Source organism: Pongo pygmaeus, chromosome 17 (genome assembly GCF_028885625.2).
Source record: "Pongo pygmaeus isolate AG05252 chromosome 17, NHGRI_mPonPyg2-v2.0_pri, whole genome shotgun sequence".
Taxonomy (NCBI): Eukaryota; Metazoa; Chordata; class Mammalia; order Primates; family Hominidae; genus Pongo; species Pongo pygmaeus.
Genome location: NC_072390.2, coordinates 12,518,317 through 12,541,910, shown reverse-complemented (window position 1 = coordinate 12,541,910; position 23,594 = coordinate 12,518,317).

Here is a 23,594-nt window from a genome sequence, read left to right as displayed (position 1 = left end):
TCCACTCCATTCCACTACACTCCATTCATTCCACTCCACTCCACTCCGTTCCATTCCATTCCATTTCACTCCACTCCCTTCCACTATACTCCACTTCATTTCACTCCACTCCACTCCGTTCCATTCCATTCTATTCCACTTCATTCATTCCAATCCACTCCATTCCAGTCCTCTACACTGCACTCCATACCACTCCACTATATTCCACTCCTTTCCATTCCGTTCCATTCTACTACCCTCCATTCTATGAGATTCCACTCCTCTCCATTCCACTCAACTCCATTATTTTCCACTATGCTCCATTCCATTCCACTCTACTCCACTCCATTCCACTTCATCCCACTCCATTCCATTCAATTTCATTCCACTCCACTCCACTCCACCCGATTGCGTTCCATTCCACTCCCATGCACACAAGTTCACTGTGTTCCACTCTAGTCCATTCCCCTGAGCTCAATTCCACTTCATTCCTTTCCATTGCATTCCACTCCTCTCCTCTCCACTCCACTCCGTGCCCCTTCACTGAACTCCATACCATTTCATTCCATTCCATTCCACTGCATTCTATTTCATTCCACTCTACTCCATTCCACACCACTTCCTTCCACTCCGCTCCACTCCATTCCATTCCATTCAGATCTAATCCACTCCACTCCACTCCATTCTATTCCATTCCATTCCACTGCATTCTATTTCTTTCCACTCTACTCCATTCCACTCCACTTCATTCTACTCCACTCCATTCCATTCCATTCCATTCCATTCCATTCCAATCCATTCCATTCCATTCAGCTCTATTCCACTCCAATCCACTCAATTCCACTCTACTCCACTCCATAAAATTCAATTCTGTTCCATTCCACTCAATTCCTTCGAATCCACTCCATTCCCTTCCACTCCACTGCACCCCACTACACTCAACTCAATTCCACTCCATTCAATTCCACTCCATTCCACTCACCTCCATTCCGTTCGATTCCACTCCACTCCTCTCCATTTCATTCTACTCCACTCCACTCCCCTATATTGCACTCCATTCCATTCCTCTACTCCACTCCATTCCTTTCCAATCCTTTCCATTCCTCTCCATTCCACTCCACTTCATTCAACTCTATCCCACTCCATTCTAATACATTTTATTCCACTCCACTCCACTCCACCCCACTCCGTTAAATTCCATTCCACTCCCCTGCACTCCACTTCATTCTATTCCACTCCAATCCGCTCCTTTCCATTCCATTCCATTCCACTCTTCTCCATTCCATTTCATTCCAGTCCTTTCCACATCATTCCATTCCACTCCAATCCCTTCCATTCCATTCCATTGCACTCCATTCTACTCCAATCTACTGCATTCCGTGCCATTCCATTCCATTCCACTCCACTCCAAACCATTCCATTCCATTCCATTCCATGCCATTCCCTTCCATTCCATTCCGCTCTATTCCACTACATTCCAAACCATTCCTCTACATTCCCCTGCACTACACTCCATTCCACTCCATTTCCCTCCCTTCCACTCCACTCCAGTCCACTCCACTCTACTCCATACCTTTCCACTCCATTCCATTCCTCTCCATTCCACTCCACTGCACTCCATTTAACACCACTCCATTCAATTCCATTCTATTTTGTTCCACTCCACTCCAGTCCACTCCAATCCTCTCCATTCCATTCTGTTCAATTCCACACCAGTCCACTCCACTCCAAACCAGTCCACTACATTCCACTCTTCTCCACTCCATTCCACTCTTCTCCACTCCATTCCTCGCCACTCCACTGCTCTCCAGTACATTCCATTCCATTCCACTCCATTCCAGTCCATTACACTCTACTACATTCCAATCCACTCCATTCCATTCCAGTTCATTCCAGTCCTTTCCCCTCCACTCCGCTCCATTCAACTCCACTCCACTCACTTCTATGCAAATCCATTCCATTCCATTCCTCTACATTCCATTCAAGTCCATTCCACTCCATTCCATTCCACTCCACTCCATTCCACTCCATTCCCGTCCTTTCACTACATTCCTTTCCAGTCCATTCCACTCCACCCCCCTCCATTCCATTACACTACAATCCACTCCACCAGATTCCATTCCACTCCATCCCACTGTGCTTCATTCCATTCCATTCCAGTCGACTCCACTCTACTCCACTCCATTTCCTTCCGCTCCATTACTTTTCTCTCCATTCTACTCCACTCCACTCCATTCCACTCCACTCCATTGCATTCCATTCCATTTCATTCCACTCCACTCCACTCCAGTCCACTGAAGTCCATTCGATTCCTCTCCACTGCATGCCACTCCACTACCTTCAACTTCACTGCATTCGAATCCATTCTATTCCATTCCACTACATACCTCTCCATACCACTCCACATCCCTCCATACCACTCCATTCCACTAACTTCCATTCCATTACATTCAATTCCATTCTATTCCATTCCACTCCATTCCATTTCATTCCATTCTACTCTATTCCACCCCACTGCATTCCACTCCACTCAATTCCATTTCATTCCATTCATCTCCATTCCACTCCATTCCACTCCATTTCTCTCTTCTCCACTCCATTCCCTTCCCTTCCACTCCACTCCATTCTACTGTACTCCTCTAATTTCCACTCCAATTCGTTCCACTCCACTCCACTCCACTCCATTCCATTTCATACCGTTCCATTCCATTCCACTGGTTTCTATTCCACTCCACTCCACTCCATTACATTGCACTCCACTCCACTCTACTCCATTTTTTTATTCGACTCCATTCCATTCCACTCCATTCCACTCCTCTACAATCCATTCCATTCCATTGCATTCCAGTTGATTCCACTCCAATCAACTCCATTCCACTCCACTGCATTCCACTCCACTCCATTCCCTTCCATTCAATTCCACTCCACTCCACTCCAATTCATTCCAATCCATTCCACTCCATTCCACTCCAAATCCACTCCAATCCATTCCATTGCATTCCATACCATTACACTCCATTCCAGTCCATTCCAGTATTTTCCAGTCTACTACACTCCATTCCGCTCCCATTCCACTCCATTCCGTTCCACTCCATTTCACTCCATTCCATTCCACTCCATTCCAGTACATTCCACTCGATTGCACTCCACTCCGCTGCATTCCATTTCATTCATTTACATTCCACTCCATTCCATTCCATTCCACTCTACTCCATTCAACTGCACTCCATTCCACTCTTCTCCATTCCATACCACTACACTCCATTCCAATCCACGCCACTCCGTTACATTCCACTCTATTAAATTCCTTTCCTTTCCACTCCACACCACTGCATTTCACTGCTCTCCATTCTATACCTTTACATTTCATTCCACTCCACTCCAATGTACTCCACTCCATTCCACTCTATTCCGTTCCATTCCACTCTAATCAATTCTACTCCACTACACCCCATTCCATTCCTTCCCATTCCACTCCACTCCATTCCACTCCACTCTACTCCATTCCACTCCACTGCACTACATTCCTTTACATTGCATTCCATTCACCTCCAATCAATTCCAGTCCACCTCACTCCATTATATTGCACTCCATTCCACTAAACTCCATTCCATTCCACTCCATTCCTTTCCTTTCCATTCGACTCCATTCCATTCCATTCCGCTGAACTTCACACCATTTCATTCCACTCCAGTAAACTCCACTCCATTCCACTTTTTCCACTCCTCTCCACTCCTGGAATCCAGTCTACTCCATTCCATTCCATTCCATTCCACTCCATTCCACTCCACTCCATTCCACAGCTTTCCATTCAACTCCATTCCTCTCCACTCCACTCCGTTACACTCCTCTCCATTGCCGTCCACTCCAATCCATTCCAATACACTCTACTACTGTACAGTCCACTCCATTCCATTCCACTCCACTCCATTCCATTACACAACACTCCTTTCCACTACATTCCATTCCTTTCCACTCTATTCCATTCCACTACATTCCATTCCATTCCACTCTATTCCATTCCACTCCACTCCTTTCCACTCCAATCCATTCTACAGCACTCCACTCGTTTCCGCTACACACCATTCCTTCTCCATTCCATTTCACTCCATTCCCCTCCATTCCATTCCACTCCACTCCACTCCATTCCACCCCACTCCATTCCACTCCTCTCCACTCCATTCCATTCTATTCCGTTCCATTGCACTCATTTCCACTACACTCCACTCCATTGCACTCCACTGCACTCCATACCATTCCATTATACTCCAATCCACTCCACGACATTCCATTAAACTCCATCCCACTCCACTCCATTCTGTTTCGCTCCTTCCTTTTCTCTCCATTCCAATTCCCTCCACTCCAATCCAAACCACTCCCATCCATTCCATTCCATTTCATTCCACTCCACTGCTCACCACTCCATTCAACTCCACTCCAGTCCATTCCATTCCACTCCACTGCACACCACTCCACTCGACTCCATTCCACTCCATTCCATTCCACTCCACTCCATTCCATTCCTCTCTACCCCATTCCACACCACTCCATTCCACTACACTCCACTCCATTCAACTCCACTCCACTCCGTACCACTCCATTCCACTCCAATCCTCTGTATTCCACTTCAATTCACTCCACTCCATTCATTCCAACCACTCCATACCATTCCACTCCATTCCATTCCATTTCACTCTTTTCCATTCCACTCCACTCCAATCCACTCCACTCCTTACCATCCCATTCCATTCAACTCCATTCCACTCCATTCCACTCGTTTCCACTTCACTCCACTGCATTCCATTTTATTCCTTTCCGCTCCACTCCATTCCCCACCATTCTACTCCATTCCTCTGCACCACACTCCATTTCTTTACATTCCATTCCATTCCACTCCATTGCATTCCTCTCCACTCCACTCCACTCCTTTCCATTGCACTCTATTTCACTCCACTGCATTATGTTCCACTGTATTCCTTTCCTTTCCATTCGACACATTCCTTTCCATTCCACTCAACGCCAATCCAGTCCACTCCACTGCATTCCATTCCATTGCACTCTAATCCATTACTTTCCATTCCATTTCCCTCGATTGCACTCCACTCCTTTACACTCCATTGAAATCAAAACCAGTCGACTCCACTCCACCCCACTCCATTCCACTCCATTCCACTGCACTCCACTCCATTCCCTTCCAATCCATTCCACTCCACTCCATTCCATTCCAGTCCATGACATTCCACTCCATTGGGTTTTATTCCACTCCATTCCATTATCTACATTCCACTCCACTAAACTCCATACACCTCTGCTCCATTCAATTCCATTCCATCCCACTGCATTCCACTCCACTCCTCTATTCCATTCCTTTCCATACCACTCCACTCCACTCAACTCCTCTCCACTCCACTCCACTACATTCCATTCCAGTGCATTCCATTCCTCTCCATTCCAGTCCATTCCACTGTATTCCATTCCACTGCATTCCAATCCATGGCATTCCATTCCATTCCACTGTACTCCATTCCACTCAAATCCATTCTACTCCACTCCATTCTATTCTATTCATTCAACTCTATTCCAATACACTCCTCTCAGTTCCACTCCACTCCACTGTGTTCCATTACATTCCATTTGACTCCACTCCATTCCACTACACTCCATTCATTCCACTCCACTCCACTCCTTTCCATTCCATTCCATTTCAGTCCACTGCCTTCCACTACACTCCACTTCATTCCACTCCACTCCACTCTGTTCCATTCCATTCCATTCCACTCCATTCATTCCTTTCCACTCAATTCCATTCCACTCCACTCAACTCCATACCACTACACTCCATTCCACTACTTTCCATTACATTCCATTCCATTCCATTCCAGTACACTCGATTCTGTGAGATTCCACTCCACTCCACTCCACTCCATTAATTTCCACTATGCTCCATTCCCTTCCACTCCACTCCACTCCATTCCACTCCATCCCACTGCATTCCATTCCATTTCATTCCACTCCACTCCACTCCACCCCATTCCATTCCATTCCACTCCCATGCATACAACATCACTCCATTCCACTCCAGTCCAATCCACTGAACTCAATTCCATTTCATTCCTTTCCATTGCATTCCACTACTATCCTTTCCACTCCACTCCACTCCGTGCCTTTTCTCTCAAATCCGTACCATTGCATTGCATTCCATTCCATTCCATTCCATTCCATTCCACTGCATTCTTTTTCACTGCACTCTACTCCATTCCTCTCCAGTTCATTCCACTCCACTGCCTTCCATTCCATTCCATTCAGCTCTATTCCACTCCATTCCACACCTCTCTACTCCATTGCATTACATTCCCTTCCATTCCACTCAAATCCTTCCACTCCACTCCATTCCAGTCCACTCCACTCCACTCCAGTCCACTCAACTCCATTCCACTCCATTCCATTCCATTCGATTCCACTGCACACCATTCCATTCCATTTCATTCTACTCCACTCTACTCCACTATGTTCGACTCCATTCCATTCCACTCCACTCTACTCCACTCCACTCCATTCCTTTCCATTCCCTTCCATTTCATTCCACTCCACTCCACTCCATCCCATTCCATTATATTCCATTTCATTCCACTCCACTCCACTCCAATCCATTAAATTCCATTACACTCCCCTACACTCCACTCCATTCCCCTCCAATCCAATCCACTCCACTCCACTCCACGAAATTCCATTCCAGTACACGTCACTCCAATCCACTCCATTCCCCTCCACTGCATTCTCCTCCACCCATTCTATTCCATTCCTTTCCATTCCATTACAATCTTCTCCATTCCACTCAACTCCACTTCATGCCACTCCCCTCCAATCCACTCCATTGCTTTCCATTCCATTCCACTCCATTCCTTTCCATTGCATTCCATTCCATTCCACTCTACTCCATTCCACTCCACTAGTCTCCACTCCACTCCATTCCATTCCACTCCATTCATCTCTATTCCAGTCCACTCCACTCTGTTCCACTTGTCTCCTCTCCATTCCATTCCATTTCATTTCACTCCACTCCATTAAACTCAACTCCACTCCATTCCACTCCACCTGACTACATTTCAGTCCACTTCACTCCACTCCACTACACCCCATTCCACTCCATTCCATTCCACTCCATTCCACACCACTCCATCCATTTGATTCCACTCCACTTCACTCCATTCCCCTCTACTCCATTCCACTCCACTCCACTGCATTCCATTGCATTCCACTCTACTCATTTCCAATCCATTCCACTCCATGCCACTTCACCCAACTACATTCTATTCCATTCTATTCCATTCCACTCCATTGCACTCCATTCCATTCCACTCCAACCCAGTCCATTGCACTCCGTTCTTGTTCACTCCACTCCACTCTATACCATTCCTATCCACTGCACTCCACTCCATTCAATTCCAAACCATTTTACTCCCCTCCATTCCATTCTACTCCACTCCACTCCATTCAAAATAATTCCACTCCATTCCATTCCACTTCATTCCTACCATTCCACTTCATTCCACTCCACTCCACTCCATTCCACTCCACTCCTCTCCAGTCCATTCCATTTGATTCCACTCCTCTCCACTCTTTTCCAATCCATTCAACTCCTTTGCACTCCAATCCACTATATTCCATCCCATTCCATTCCATTCCATTCCAACCCATTCCACTCTAGTCCACTCCAATCCACTCCACTCCACTCGAATCCACTCCATTCCATTCCATTACATACCTTTCCATTCCACTCCACGCCATTCAAGTCCACTCCACTCTATTCCACTCCACTCCACTTCACTACATTCCTTGCCACTCCACTCCATTCCACCCCTCTCCATTCCACCCCACTCCATTCCACCCCACTCCATTCCACTCGACTCCACTGCATTTCAGTCCACTGCACTCCACTCCACTCCATTTCTCTCCTCTCCATTCCACTCCATTACAGTCCATTGCGATCCATTCCAGTCCACTCCACTCCTCCCCACTCCATTCCACTCCATTCCAATGCACTCCACTCCATTCCATTCCAGTCCACTCCACTCCATTCCCCTTCATCACACTCCATTCCATTCCATTTCATTCCACTCCACTCTACCGCATTCCATTCCATTCCACTCCATTGCACACTACATCACTGCATTCCACTCCAGTCCATTCCACTGAACTCTATTCCATTTCATTCCTTTCCATTGCGTTCCAATCCTCACCTTTCCACTACACTCCACTCTGTACCCCTTTGAACAACTCCATACCATTCCATTCCATTCATTCTATTTCATTCCACTCTACTCCATTCCATTGCACTTCATTGCACTCCACATCATTCCATACCATTCCATTCAGCTCTGTTCCACTGCACTCCACTCCATACCACTCTACTCCACTCCTTTCCATTACATTCCGTTCCATTCCACTCAATACCTTCCACTCCACTCTATTCCAGTCCACTCCACTCCACTCCAGTCCACTCAACTCCATTCCACTCCATTGCATTCCACTCCATTCCACTCCACTCCATTCCATTCGATTCCACTCGACTCCATTCCATTTCATTCTACTCCACTCCACTCCACTACATTTGACTCCATCCCATTCCACTCAACTCCACTCCACTCCATTCCTTTCCACTAAATTCCATTCCTATACATTCCACTCCACTCCATTCCACACCATCCCATTCCATTTTATTTCATTTCATTCCACTCCACTCCACTCCTATCCATTAAATTCCATTCTACTCCCCTGAACTCCACTCCATTCCCCTCCACTTCAGTCCACTCCACTCCACTCCATTAAATTCCGTTCCACTCCTCGTCACTCCAATCAACTCCATTCCCTTCCACTCCATTCTACTCCACTCCTTTCCTTTCCATTCCTTTCAATTCCATTCCACTCTTCTCCATTCCACTCAACTCCACTTCATGCCACTTCCCTCCAATCCATTCCATTCCTTTCAATTCCATTCCATTCCATTCCTTTCCGTTGCATTCCATTCCATTCCACTCTACTCCATTCCACTGCACTTCTCTCCCTTCCACTTCATTCCATTCCACTCCATTCAACTCCATTCCAATCCACTCCACTCGATTCCACTCCACTTCTCTCCGTTCTATTCCATTCCATTTCACTCCACTCCATTAAACTCCACTCCACTCCATTCCACTCCATTTGACTACATTTCATTCCACTGCACTCCACTGCACTCCACCCCATTCCACTCCATTCCATTCCACTCCTTTCCACACCACTCCATCCATTCGATTCCACTCCAGTTCATTCCATTCCCCTCCACTCCATTCCACTCCCCTCCACTCCATTCCATTCCATTCCACTCTACTCATTTCCAGTCCATTCTACTCCATGCCACTACACCCAAATCCATTCTATTCCATACTGTTCCATTCCACTGCATTCCACTGCATTCCACTCCACTCCATTCCAGCCCATTCCACTACATTCTTGTTCACTGCACTCCATTCTATTCCACTCCAATCCACTGCACTGAACTCCATTCAATTCCAAACCATTTTACTCCCCTCCATTACATTCCAATCCACTCCACTCCACTCCATTCCATTCCAATCCACTCCACTCCACTCCATTCCATTTAATTCCACTCCAGTCCATTCCACTTCATTCCATTCGACTTCATTCCACTCCACTTCATTCCACTCCACTCAACTCCTTTCCACTCCACTCCAATTTATTCCATTCGATTCCACTACTCTCCACTCTTTTCCAATCCATTCCACTCCTTTTCACTCCAATCCAATAAATTCCATTCAATTCCATTCCATACCATTCCATTCCATTCCACTCCATTTCAATCCTTTGCACTCCACTCCACTGCAATCCACTCCACTCTGCTCGATTCCATTATATTCCATTCCATTCAAGACTTTTCCATTCCACTCCGTGCAATTCAAGTCCACTCCACTCCATTCCACTCCACTCCACGACAGTACATTCCATACCAATCCATTCCATTCCACCACACTCCATTCCACTGCACTCCACTCCATTTCAGTGCACTGCAGTCCAATACACTCCATTCCACTCCACTCCATTTCAGTGCACTGCACTCCAATACACTCCATTCCACTCCACTCCATTCCAATCCATTCGACTCCTCTCCATTCGATTCCACTCCACATCTCTCCATTGCCCGCCACTCCATTCCACTCCATTCCACTCCTTTCCATTCCATTCCATTCCACTTTACTCATTTCCGATCCATTCCACTCCATCCCACTTCACTCCACTCCATTCTATTAGATTCCATTCCATTCTATTCCATTCCACTCCACTCCTTTCCACTCCACACAATTCCAATGAACTCCATTCCATTCCATTCCTATGTATTCCATTCCACTCCTCTCCTTTTCAACCCACTCAACTCCATGAACCTTCACTCCACTCCGTACCACTCCATTCCTTTCCTTTCCATTCCATTTTATTCCACTGCATTCCATTTCTTTCCACTCTACTACATTCCACTCCACTCTACTGCACTCCACTTCATTCCATTCCATTCCATTCAACTCTATTCCACTCCATTTCACTCCATTCCACTCAACTCCACTCTGTTCCATTCCATTCCATTTCACTCCACTCCATGCAACTCAGCTCCACTCCATTCCACTACACCCCACTCCATTACATTACATTGCATTCCTTTCCAGTCCATTCCTTCCACTCAACTCCATTCCAGTCCACTGCACTCCACTCCACTCCACTCCTTTCCTCTCCATTTCATTCCTCTCCATTCCACTCCAATCTATTCCATTCGATTCCACTCCAATCCACGCCACTCCATTCCCGTCTATTTCATTCTTTTCCACTGCACTCCACTCCTTTCCATTCCATTGCATTACATTCCACTCCACTCCATTCCATTCCACTCTATTCCACTCAACCTCACTCCATTAAATTCCATTTGATTCCACTCTACTCCTTTCCACTCCACTCCATTCAATTCCATTTCATTCAACTCCATTCTAATCTACTCCACTCCATTCCATTCCACTGTGTTCCAGGCCACTCCACTCCATTCCAATACTCTGCCCTCCTCTACACTCCACTCCATTCCATTTCACTCCATTCCATTCCGTTCCACTATGCTTCATTCCATTCCAGTCCATTCCATTCCATTCCACTCCATTCCATTCCATTCCACTCTACTCCATTAAACTACATCCCATTCCATTCCATTCCATTTCTTCCCACTCCACTCCACTAAACCCCAATCCATTCCATTCCTCTCCCCTGCACTCCACTCCACTCCATTCCACTCCATCTCATTCCATTCCACTCCATTCAACTGTACTCCTCTCCACCCCTCTCCAATCCACTTCATTCCATTCTGTTCCATGTCATTCCTTTCCTCTCAATTCCACTCCACTCCACTTCAGTCCACTACACTGCAGTCCACTACAATCCATTCCATTCCACTCCACTTCATTCTCTCCAATCCACTCCACTTCTTTCCACTCCACACAATTCCACTATATTCCAATCCATTCCACACCACTCCATTGCAGTCCACTCCAATCTATTCCAATCCCTTGCACTCCATTCCATTCCATTCCATTCCATTCCATTCCACTCCATTCCAATCCACTCCATTCCGTTCCACTCCACTCCACTCCTCTCCATTCCATTCCATTCCATTCCGCTCCTTTCCTTTCCTTTCCCCTCCATTCCAGTCCATTCCACTCCACTCCATTCCACTCCCTTCTACTCCATTCCACTGCATTTCGCTACATTCCAGTCTACTCCATTCCACCTCACTCCATTCCATTCCATTCAACTCCACTCCATTGCCCTCCATTCCTTTCCACTCCATTCCACTCCATTCCGTTGCATTGCAGTCTATTCCACTCCACTCCATTCTAATCCTCTCTATCCTATTCTGTCCCATTCTGTTCCTCCGCACTCCACTCCACTCCACATCTCTCCACTCCTCTCCATTCCGTTACATTCCATTCCATTCCATTCCATTACTCTCCACTCTACTCCATTCCATTCCATTCCAATCCTTACCATTCCATTCAACACCATTTCAATCCACCCCACTCCACTAAATTCCATTACATCTGATACCCTTCCACAGCATAGCACTCCTCTCTACTCCACTGCAATCCACTCCACTCCATTCCACTCCATCTCATTCCATTCCACTCCATTCAAATGTACACCTCTCCACCCATCTCAAATCCAATGCATTCCATTCCATTCCATGCCATTCCTTTCCTCTCAATTCCGCTCCACTCCACTTTAGTCCACTACACTGCACTCCACTCCAATCCATTCTATTCCATTCCATTCCATTCCACTGCATTACATTCTATACTTTTCTTTCGAGAGTATCTAAGTCTGTCACTCCGCCTGGAGCACAGTGGCACAATCTCAGATTCCTTTACATTCCTTTCCATTACACTCCATTCCATTCCACTCTACTCCACTCCATTCCAATCCACTGAACTCCACTCCACTACTTTCCATTCTATTCCATTCCACTCCACTCCATTCCTTTCCCCTCCATTCCACTCCATTCCACTCCACTCCACACCACTCCATTCCATTCCACTCCATTCTACTCAATTCCACTCCAGTCAACTCCATTCCATTCCACTCCACTCCACTCCATTCCACTCCAATCCAATCCATTACATTCCTTTCAGCTCCATTCCATTCCATTCCCCTCCTTTCTATTCCATTCCACTCAAATCCACTCCCTTCCATTCCACTCCACTCCACTCCGTTTCTCTTCTCTCCACTCCACTCCAATCCACTACGCTCCATTACATTCCGTTCAATTCCATTCTATTCCACTCATTTCCATGCCACTCCATTGCACTCCATTCCAGTCCATTCCGTCCTAATCCACTCCATACCATTCTTTCTACGCCACTCCTCTCAACTACCTTCCATTCCGTCCTAATCCACTCCATACCATTCTTTCTATGCCACTCCTCTCCACTACCTTCCATTCCATTCCAGTCCACTCCATCCTATTCCACTCCACTCTACCTCATTCCATTCCATTCCATTCCACTCCATTCCTCTCCACTCCACTCCAATCCATTCCACTCCACTCTATTCCATTCCAGTCCACTCTATTCCATTCTATTCCACTCTATTGCCGTCCTTTCCAATCCATTCCACTCCACTCCACTCCACTCCATTCCTCTCCATTCCACTGTCTTCCATTCCACTCCATTCCAATCCACACCATTACAACCCACTACACTCTATTCCACCACACTCCATTGCATTCCATTCCATTCCACTCCACTCCACTCCTCGCCATTCCATTCCACTCCACTGCACTCCACTCACCTCCTTTCGACTCCACTCAATTACCTTCCATTCCATACCACTCCACTCCAAGCCACTCCCCTTTTCTGTGTTCAATTCCACTCCACTGCACTCCACTCCACTCCTTTCCATTCCATTCCATTCCATTCCATTCTCACCAACTCCAGTCCTTTCAATTGCTTTCCTTTCCATTCCATTCCACTTCATTCCATTTCATTCGACTCCATTCCAGTCCACTCCACTCCACCCCACTCCATTCCTTTCCATTCCATTCCACTCCATTCCACTGCATTCCACTCCATTCCATGACATTTCATTCCACTCCCCTCCATTGCACTCAACTACATTCCACTCCACTCCATTCCACTCCACTCCATTCTATTCCAATCCATTCCATGCCACTCAAGTAAATTCCACTCCACTCCACTCTTTTCAACCCTAATCCATTGAATTACACTCCTTTCCATTCCAGTCAACTGCACTCCATTCCATTCCTTTCCTCTCTGTTTTATTCCATTCCATTCTTATACATTCCATTCCAATACATTTCAGTCCATTCCACTCCATTAGACTTCACTCCACTCCACTCAATTCCAGTCCATTCCACTCCATTCCATACTACTACATTCCATTCTACTCCATCCATTCCAATACTTTGTGGTACACTCCACTCCATTCTATTCCACTGCACTCCATTACATGCAATTCCTCTCCATTCCCTTCCATTCCATTCCACTTCATTCCATTCCTGTCCACTCACATCCAATCTATTCCATGCCACTCCACTCCACTCCATTCCGCTACACTCCAATCCACTCCATTCCATTCCCTTCCATTCCATTCCATTCCTTTCCATTCCACTCCTTTCCATCCCACTCCATTCCAGTCCATTACCGTCCACTCCATTCCAATACACTCTATTCCTTCCTATTCCACTCCAATCCCCTCCACTACATTCCCTTCCATTCCACTCCACTCCACTCCATTCCACTCTATTCCCCTCCATTCCATTCCATGCCATCACACTCCGTTACACTCCACTCCATTCCATTCCATTAAACTCCACTCCATTCCACTCCATTCCATTCCACCCCATGCCTCTCTACTGAATTCCACTCCACTCCACTCCATTCCATTCCACTCCATTCCAGTCTTCTCCATTCCAATCCACTCCATTCCACTCAACTCCATTCTATTCCATTCGATTTAGTTCCACTCCATGACACTCCACTTAAGCCTACTCCATTCTATTCATCGCCACTGCACTGCACTCCTCTCCATTCCACTCCACTCCATTCCACTCCACTCCATTCCATTCCATTCCACTCTTGTCCAATCCATTCCACTACACTGCACTCGATTCCAATCCACTCCTCTCCACTCCATCCCATTCCGTTCTATTCCATTCCAATCTTCTCCTTTCCTTTCCATTCCATTCCACTCTACTTCATTCCACTCCACACCAGTCCACTCCACTCATTCCATTCCACTCCATTCTATTCCACTCCACTCCATTCCAGTCCACTCCAATCCATTCCACTCCACTCCACTCAACTCCTTTCCATTCCACTCCACTCAACTTCGCTCCATTCCACTCCACTCCACTCATTCCATTCCATTCCATTCCATTCCTTTCCACTCCATTCCATTCTCTTCCAATCCATTCCATTCCCCTCCATTCCTGTCCATTCCACAACATTCCCATCCACTGCACTCCACTCCATTCCCCTCCATTCCAGTCCATCCCATGCCACTCCAATGTACTCCACACCAGTCCATTCCATGCCACTCCATACCCTTCCACACCAGTCCATTCCATCCCACTCCACTCCACTCCTCTCCATTCCATTCCACTCCACTCCACTCCTCTCCATTCCATTCCACTCCATTCCTTTCGATTCCATTCTATTCCACTCCACTCCACCCGTTCCATTCTCTTCCATTCCATTACACTCCGTAGCACTCCGCTCCACTCCAATCTGTTCCATTCCGTTCCCAAAATTCCACTACATTCGATTCCTTTCCATTTCATTCCATTCCAATCTATTCCATTCCATTCAAGTCAATTCCACTCCATTCCACTCCACTCCACTCCTCTCCATTCCATTCCACTCCACTCCACTCCATTCCATTGCATTCCACTCCAGTCCACTCCATTTCATTTCATTCCATTCCATTCCACTCCACTACCCTCCATTCCATTCCATTCCGTTCCATTACACTCCATACCACTCTACTTCACTCCAATCCATTCCATTCCATTCCCCAAAATTCCACTACATTTGATTCCATTCCATTCCATTCCACTCTATTCCATTCCCTTCCACTCCATTCCAGTCAATTTCACTCTATTCCACTCCAATCCACTCCACTCCATTCCACTCCTATCTTCCCCATTCCGCTCCATTCCATTCCAGTACATTCCACTCAACTCCCCTACAATACATTCCACTTCATTCCACTCCACTCCATTCCACTCCAATCTATTCTTCTCCACTCCATTCCATTCAATTCCAACCCACTCCACTCCCGTTCTTTCCACTCCTTTCCCCTGAATTCCACTCCTCTCCATACCATTCCATTCCACTCCATTCCTCTCCAATCCTCTGAACTCCTTTCACCTCTACTCCATTCCATTCCATTTAAGTCCAATCCATTCCACTCCATTCCACTACACTCCATTCCTCTCCAATGCATTCCATTCCGTCCTACTCCACTCCCCTCCAGTCCTTTCCATCTCATCACATTCCCTCCAACTCTATTCCACTCCACTCCTCTCCACTCCACTCCAAGCCTCCCCATCCCATTCCATCCAATTATATTCCTCCGCACTCCATTCCACTCCTCTCCTCCTTTCCTCTCCTCTCCATTCCATTCCATTCCATTCCATCCCATTCCATTCCACTGCATTCCATTCCATTCCATTCTATTCAAATACATTCCATTTCATCTAACTCCCTTTCACTCCACTCCATACCACTACATTCCAGTACATCTGATTTCATTCCACTCCACTTCACTGCTCTCCGCTCTACTGCATTCCACTCCACTACATTGCACTCACTCTCATTCCATTCCGCTCCATTCCACTGTACTCCTCTCCACCCTACTCCTTTCAACTTCATTCCATTCCATTCCACGCTCTTCCATTCCTCTCAATTCCATTCCACTTCACTTCAGTGCACTCCAATCCAGTTCACTCCACTCCATTCCATTCGATTCCAATCCACTCCACTCCCCTTCATTCCACTCCATTCCACTCCACTCCATTCCATTCCATTTAAGTCCACTCCACTCCATTCCATTCCACTCCACTCCATTCCACTCCACTCCATTCCACTCCACTCTATTCCATTCCATTAAACTCCTCTCCACTCCCCTCCATTCTACTCCAGTCCACTCTATAACACTCCTCACTTTCCATTCCATTCCACTCCATTCTATTCCAATCAACTCCCCTTTTTCCACACTGCTCTATTCCATTCCATTCCATTGCACTCCACTCCATTCCACTGCCCTCAATTCCACTCCACTCCACTCAATTCCTCTCCACTGTACTCCATTGCATTCCATTCCATTGCATTCCATTCCATTCCATTGCATTCCTTTAAATTCCACTCCATTCCACTCCACTCCACTCCGTTACACTCCACTCCACTCCTCTGCATTCCATTCCATTCCATTCCACTCCATTCCCTTCAATTCCACTCCATTTCAGTCGATTGCACTCCACTCCATTCCAGTCCATTCCTCTCCATTATGCTACATTCCACTCTGCTACTTTCCATCTCATTCCATTCCATTTAATTGCACTCCACTCAACTAACCTCCATTCCATTCCACTCCATTCTACTCAATTGCATTCCATTCAATTCTACTCCACTCCACTCCAGTCCACTCCACTCCACTCCATTCCATCTCATCCCATTCCATTCAACTCTGTTCCACATCACTCCACTCCACTCCTCTCCAATTCTCTCCATCCCTCTCCTTCCAATTCTATTCCTCCACATTCCACTCCACTCCTCTCCTCTCCTCTCCAATCGTCTCCATTCCATTTCATTCCATCCCATTCCATCCCATTACACTGCACTCCACTACATTCCACTCCATTCCACTCCACTGCACTCCATTCAATTCCATTCCTTTCCATTTCATTACAATCCAATCCATTCCATTCCACTCCTTTCCCGTCCACTCCACTCCACTCCGTTCCACTCCATTCCATTCTATTGCATTCCACTCCAATCCATGCCATTGCATTCCATGCCACTCGATTCCACTCCATTCCCTTTCCACTCCACACCCTTCCACTTCACTCCATTCTATTCCAATCCATTCCATGACACTTCACTAAATTCCACTCCACGCCACTCCATTCCACTCCACTCCACGCCATTATTTTCCATTCCACTCTGTTTTGTTCCATTCCGTTCCACTCCATTCCATTCTATTCTATTCCTCTCCGTTCCATTCCATTCCCCTCCATTCTATTCCACTCCACTCATCTCCACTGCATTGTACTCCACTGCACTCCACTCCACTCCACTCCAGTCCATTCCACTCCATTCCACTCCAAACCATTCCCTTCCATTCCACACCACTCCAATACATTCCATTCCATTCCATTCCAATCCACTCCATTCCATTCCACTCCATTCCAATCCACTCGACTCCACTCCACACCACTCCATTCCATTCCACTCCATTCCAATCCACTCGACTCCACTCCACACCACTCCATTCCATTCCACTCCATCCATTCCCATACATTGTGGTCCACTCCACTCCACTCCATTACAATCAATTATTCTCCATTCCATTCCATTCCTTTCCACTTCACTCCATTCCATTCTACTCCTCTCCATCCCCTACACTCCACTGCCTTCCATTCCATTCCACTCTACTCCATTCCACTCCACTCTTCTCCATTACCCTCCACTTCAATCCACTCCACCTCATTCCTTCCCATTCCATTAAACTCCATTTCTCTCCACTGCACTTCATGCAAATCTGCTCCACTCCATTCCATTCCATTCCATTCCACTCCACTCCATTCCACTCCACTCCACTCCACTCGATTCCACTCCACTCCATTCCATTCCATTCCACTCCATTCTATTCCATTTCATTCCATTCCATTCCATTCCCTTGTACAGTGGCACAATCTCAACTCACATTTCTTTTCAACATTCCATTGCATTCCATTCCATCCCAATCTTTTCTATAAAATTTCACTCCACCCCACTGCACTTCACTTTATTCCATTCCTCTCCATTGCTTGCCATTCCATTCCATTCCCCTCCAATTCACTCCATTACATTTCATTCTATTCCATTTCACTCCATTCCATTTAGTTCCACTCCATTCCAGTACATTACACTGGATTCCACTCTACTCCACTCCACTCCATTACACTCCATTCTACACCATTCCATTCTTCTCCATTTAATTCCACACCATTCCTCCCCACTCCACTCCATCCCACTACACTCCAATCCCTTGCATTCCATTACATTCCACTCAACTCTACTCCACCCCGCTCCACTTCTATCCGTTCCATTCCAATCCACAGCAATCCACTCTACCTCACTCCTTTCCACTCCAGTCCATTTCATTCAATTCCATTCCATTCCACTCCATTCCGCTGCATTCCATTCCATTCCACTCCACTCCACTCCATTCAATTCCATTCCTTTTGATATCATTAAACTCCATTCCTTTCCATTCTACTCCATTCCAATCCACTCCACTCCACTCCATTCCATTCCATTCAACTCCAATCCATTCCATTGCATTCCACTCCACTTCATGCCATTGAATTTCACTCCACTCCATTCCACTCCATTCCTTTCCTCTCCACACCATTCCACTTCCCTCCATTATTTTCCAATTCCATGCCACTCCACTAAATTCCACTCCACGCCACTCCATTCCACTCAAATCCACGCCATTCTTTTCCATTCCACTCTATTTTGTTCCATTGCATTCCACTCCATTCCATTCCATTCCATTCCATTCCATTCCACTCAATTCCATTCCATTCCACTCAATTCCATTCCATTCCACTCCATTCCATTCCATTGTACTCCATTCTATTCCACCGCACTCCACTCTACTCCATTGTACTCCACACCACTCCACTTTACTCCACTCCACTCCCCTCCACTCCACTCCCCTCCACTCCACTCCATTCCACCCCACTCTACTCCATACCATTCCATTCCATTCCATTCCATTTCTTTCCCTTCCATTCCACTACTTTCCATTCCATTCCACTGTTCTCCATTGCCCCCCAGTGCATTACGCTCCACTCCATTCCATTCAGTTGCATTCAACTCCATTACACTGCACTCCCCTCTATTCCACTCAACTGCACTCCATTCCGTTCCATTCCATTCCAGTCTTCTCCACTCCACTCCATTCAATTCCACTCCACTCCATTCCAATCCTTTCCATTCCATTCCACTCCACTCCACTCAGTTCCCCTACACTCCACTTCCAACCATTCAATTCCCTTACATTCCACAACTTTCCATTCCATTCCACTCCTTTGGAGTCCACTGCACTCCATTCCACTCGACTCCACTCCACACCACTACACTGCACTCCATTCCATGTCTTTCCATTCCACTCCACTCCATTAAATTGCATTCCACTGCAATACATTCCATTCCATTCCATTCCACTCCAGTCCACTAAATTCCACTAAATTCCATTCCATTCCATTCCTTTGCACTCCACTCCATTCCATTCCACTCGACTCCACTCCTCTCCCCTCCACTCCTTTCCATTCCATTCCACTCCACTCCAATCTTCTCCAGTTCATTCCATTCCAACCAATTAAACTCTATTCCTCTCCACTGCAGCCCATTCAAGTCTACTCCACTCCATCCCATTCCATTCTATTCCACGGCACTCCATTCTACTCCACTCCACTCCATTCCACTGCACTCATCTCCATTCCATTCCATTCCACTGCATTCCATTCCACCCCAATCCATTCCTGTCCACTCCAGTGCATTCTATTCCATTCCACTCCACTACACTCAACTCCATTCCATTCCATTCCATTCCACTCCACTCCATTCCACTCCATTCCATTTCATTCCATTCCCTTCCATTCCAATGCATTACACTGCACTCTACTCCACTCCACTCCATTCCACTCCATTCCATTCCACTCCATTCCACTCCATTCCACTCCACTCCACTCCATTCCACTCCAATCCATGAAATTCCATTCCACTCTACTCCACTCCACTCCATTCCATTACACTCCATTCCACTCCACTACATTCCATTCCACTCCATTCCTGTCCATTCCATTCCATTCCTTTCCATTCCATTCCATTCCACTCCATTCCATTCCACTCCATTCCACTCCACTTCACGCTATTACACTCCACTCCACTCCTTTATACTCCTTTCAACTTCATTCCATTCCATTCTCCTCCTTTCCAATCCACTCCACTACACTCCAGTCAATTCCACTCCTCTGCATTCCGTTTCATTTCATTGCATTCCATTCCATTCCATTCCACTGCACTCCACGCTATTCCAATCCATTCCTTTCCACTCCACCCCACTCCACACCACTGCACTACACTACACTACACTCCATTCCATTCCACTACTTTCCATTTCATTCCTTTATTTTCACAGGTTCTCACTCTGTCACAAAGGCTGGAGTGCATTGGCACAATCACAAGTCACATTTCTTTTCACCATTCCTTTGCATTCCATTCCGTTCCATTGCATTCCATTCTATTTCACTCCATTCCCATTCCATTCCATTCCTTCTCATTCCATTCACCTCCAATCCACTCCACTCCACTCTCCTCACCTCCACTTCACTCCACTCCATTCCATTCCATTACATGCCATTTCACTCCATTGCATTCCATTCCTTTCATTCAACAGGATATCACTGTGTCACCCATGCTGGAGTGCAGTGGCACCATCTCAGCTCACTTTACTTCTTAACTTTCCATTTCATAGCATTGTATTCCATTGCTTTCCATTGCCTTCCATTCCACTCCATTCCATTCAATTCCATTCCATTCAACTCAGTTCCACTGCCCTCCACTCCACTCCACTCCACTAAATTCCATTACATCCGATTCCATTCCACTCCATTCCACTTCACTCCAGTCCACTTCAGTCGACTCCACTCCATACTCCTCCATCCCATTCCTTTCCCCTCCATTCCACTCCAATCCACTCCACTCCACTCCGGTAAATTCCATTTCATTCCATTCCATTTCACTCCATTGCATTCCATTCCTTTCTTTTGACAGGATATCACAGTGCCACCCAGCCTGGAGTGCAGTGGCAGAATCTCAGCTCACATTTCATTTCACCATTCCATTCCATACCTTTCCATTCCATTCCACTCCATTCCAATCCATTGCACTCCAGTCAACTGCATTCCATTCTAGTCCACTCCACTCCTTTCCATTCCATCCCCTTCCATTCCACTCTTTTCCACTCCACTCCACTCCGTTCCATTCCATTCCACTACATTCCATTCCTCTCCATTCCATTCCACTCCATTCCATTCCATTCCACTCCGTTCCACTCCATTCCACTCCACTCTATTCAACTCCACTCCACTCTATTCCACTCCACTCCAATCCTGTCTACTCCACACCATTCCATTCTACTCCACTCCATTCCTGTCCACTCCACTCGACTCCATACCACTCCTATCCTCTCCATTCCAAACCACTCCATTCCATTCCACTCCACTCCAAACTATTCCTCTCCACTGCATTCCATTCCACTCCACTTCATTCCATTCCTCTCAAATCCATTCCATTCCATACCATTCCATTCCTGTCTTTTGCGCTCCATTCCGTACCATTCCACTCGACTCCATTCCACCTCACTGAATTCCACTCCACTCTATTCCACTACCCTCCACTCCTCTCTTCTCCACTCCAGTCCTTTCCATTCCATTCCATTCCATTGAACTCCACTCCATTCCACTCCAATCCATTCCACTCCACTCCACTCCATTCCAGTCCACTTCACTGCTTTTCATTCCATCCCATTCCATTTCACTCTTTTCCACTGCAATCCACTCCACTCCTCTCCACTCGAATCCATTCCATTCCATGCCACTCCATTCCATTCTATTCCTTTATTTTAACAGGTTCTCTCTGTCACCCAAGTTAGTGTGCAGTGGCAAGATCTCAGCTCATATTTCTTTTCACCATTCCATTCAATTTCATTCTATTCCATTCCATTCCATTCCATTTCATTCCACTGCACTCAATTCGATTCCTCTCACGTCCACTCCATTCCATTCCGTTCCATTCCAGTGCATTCCATTCCATTCATTGCTTTTGAGAGTATCTCACTCTGTCATCCAATCTGGAGCACTGTGCCAGAGTCTCACCTTCCATTCCATTCCATTCCATTCCATTCCATTAAATTCCATTCCACTCCATTAGATTGCATTCCACTCCTCTCCATTCCATTCCACTCCACTCCTTTCCACTCTACCCCATTCCATTCCATTACCCTCCACTCCATTCCACTCTACTCCATTCCTCTCCAATCCACGTCATTCCGCATCACTCCACTCCCTTCCATTCCACTCCATTCCATTCCAATCCATTCCTTTCCACTCCATTCCTTTCTATTCCACTCCACTGCACTTTACTCCATTCCATTCCACTCCATTACACTCCACTCCACCCTATAGTACTCTATTCTATTACATTCCTTTCACTGAATTCCATTCCATTCCACTCCACTCCATTCCATTTCACTCCACTCTACTACACCCCACTCCACTCCTTTATATTCTATTCCATTTCATTCCATGCCATTCCTTTCCATTACTTTACACTCCGTTCCTTTACAATCCACTCCATTCTATTCCATTCCTTTGCACTCCATTCCACTCCACTCCATTCCACTGCATTCCACTGCACTCCACTCCATTCCATTCCTCTCCACTCCACTCCATTACATTCCACTCCATTCTGCTCCAGTTCATTCCATTCCACTCCACTCCAATCCACTCCACTACATTCCACTCCACTCCATTTCACTCCACTCATTACATTCCATTCCATTCCACTTTGATCCACTCCAATCCACGCCACTCCATTCCAATCCACTCCATTCCATTCCATTCCATTCCATTCCATTCCATTCCATTCCTTTCCACTCGAATCCACTCCATTCCATTCCACTCCAGTACATTCGACTCCAATCAACTACATTCCATTTCACTCCATTCCACTCT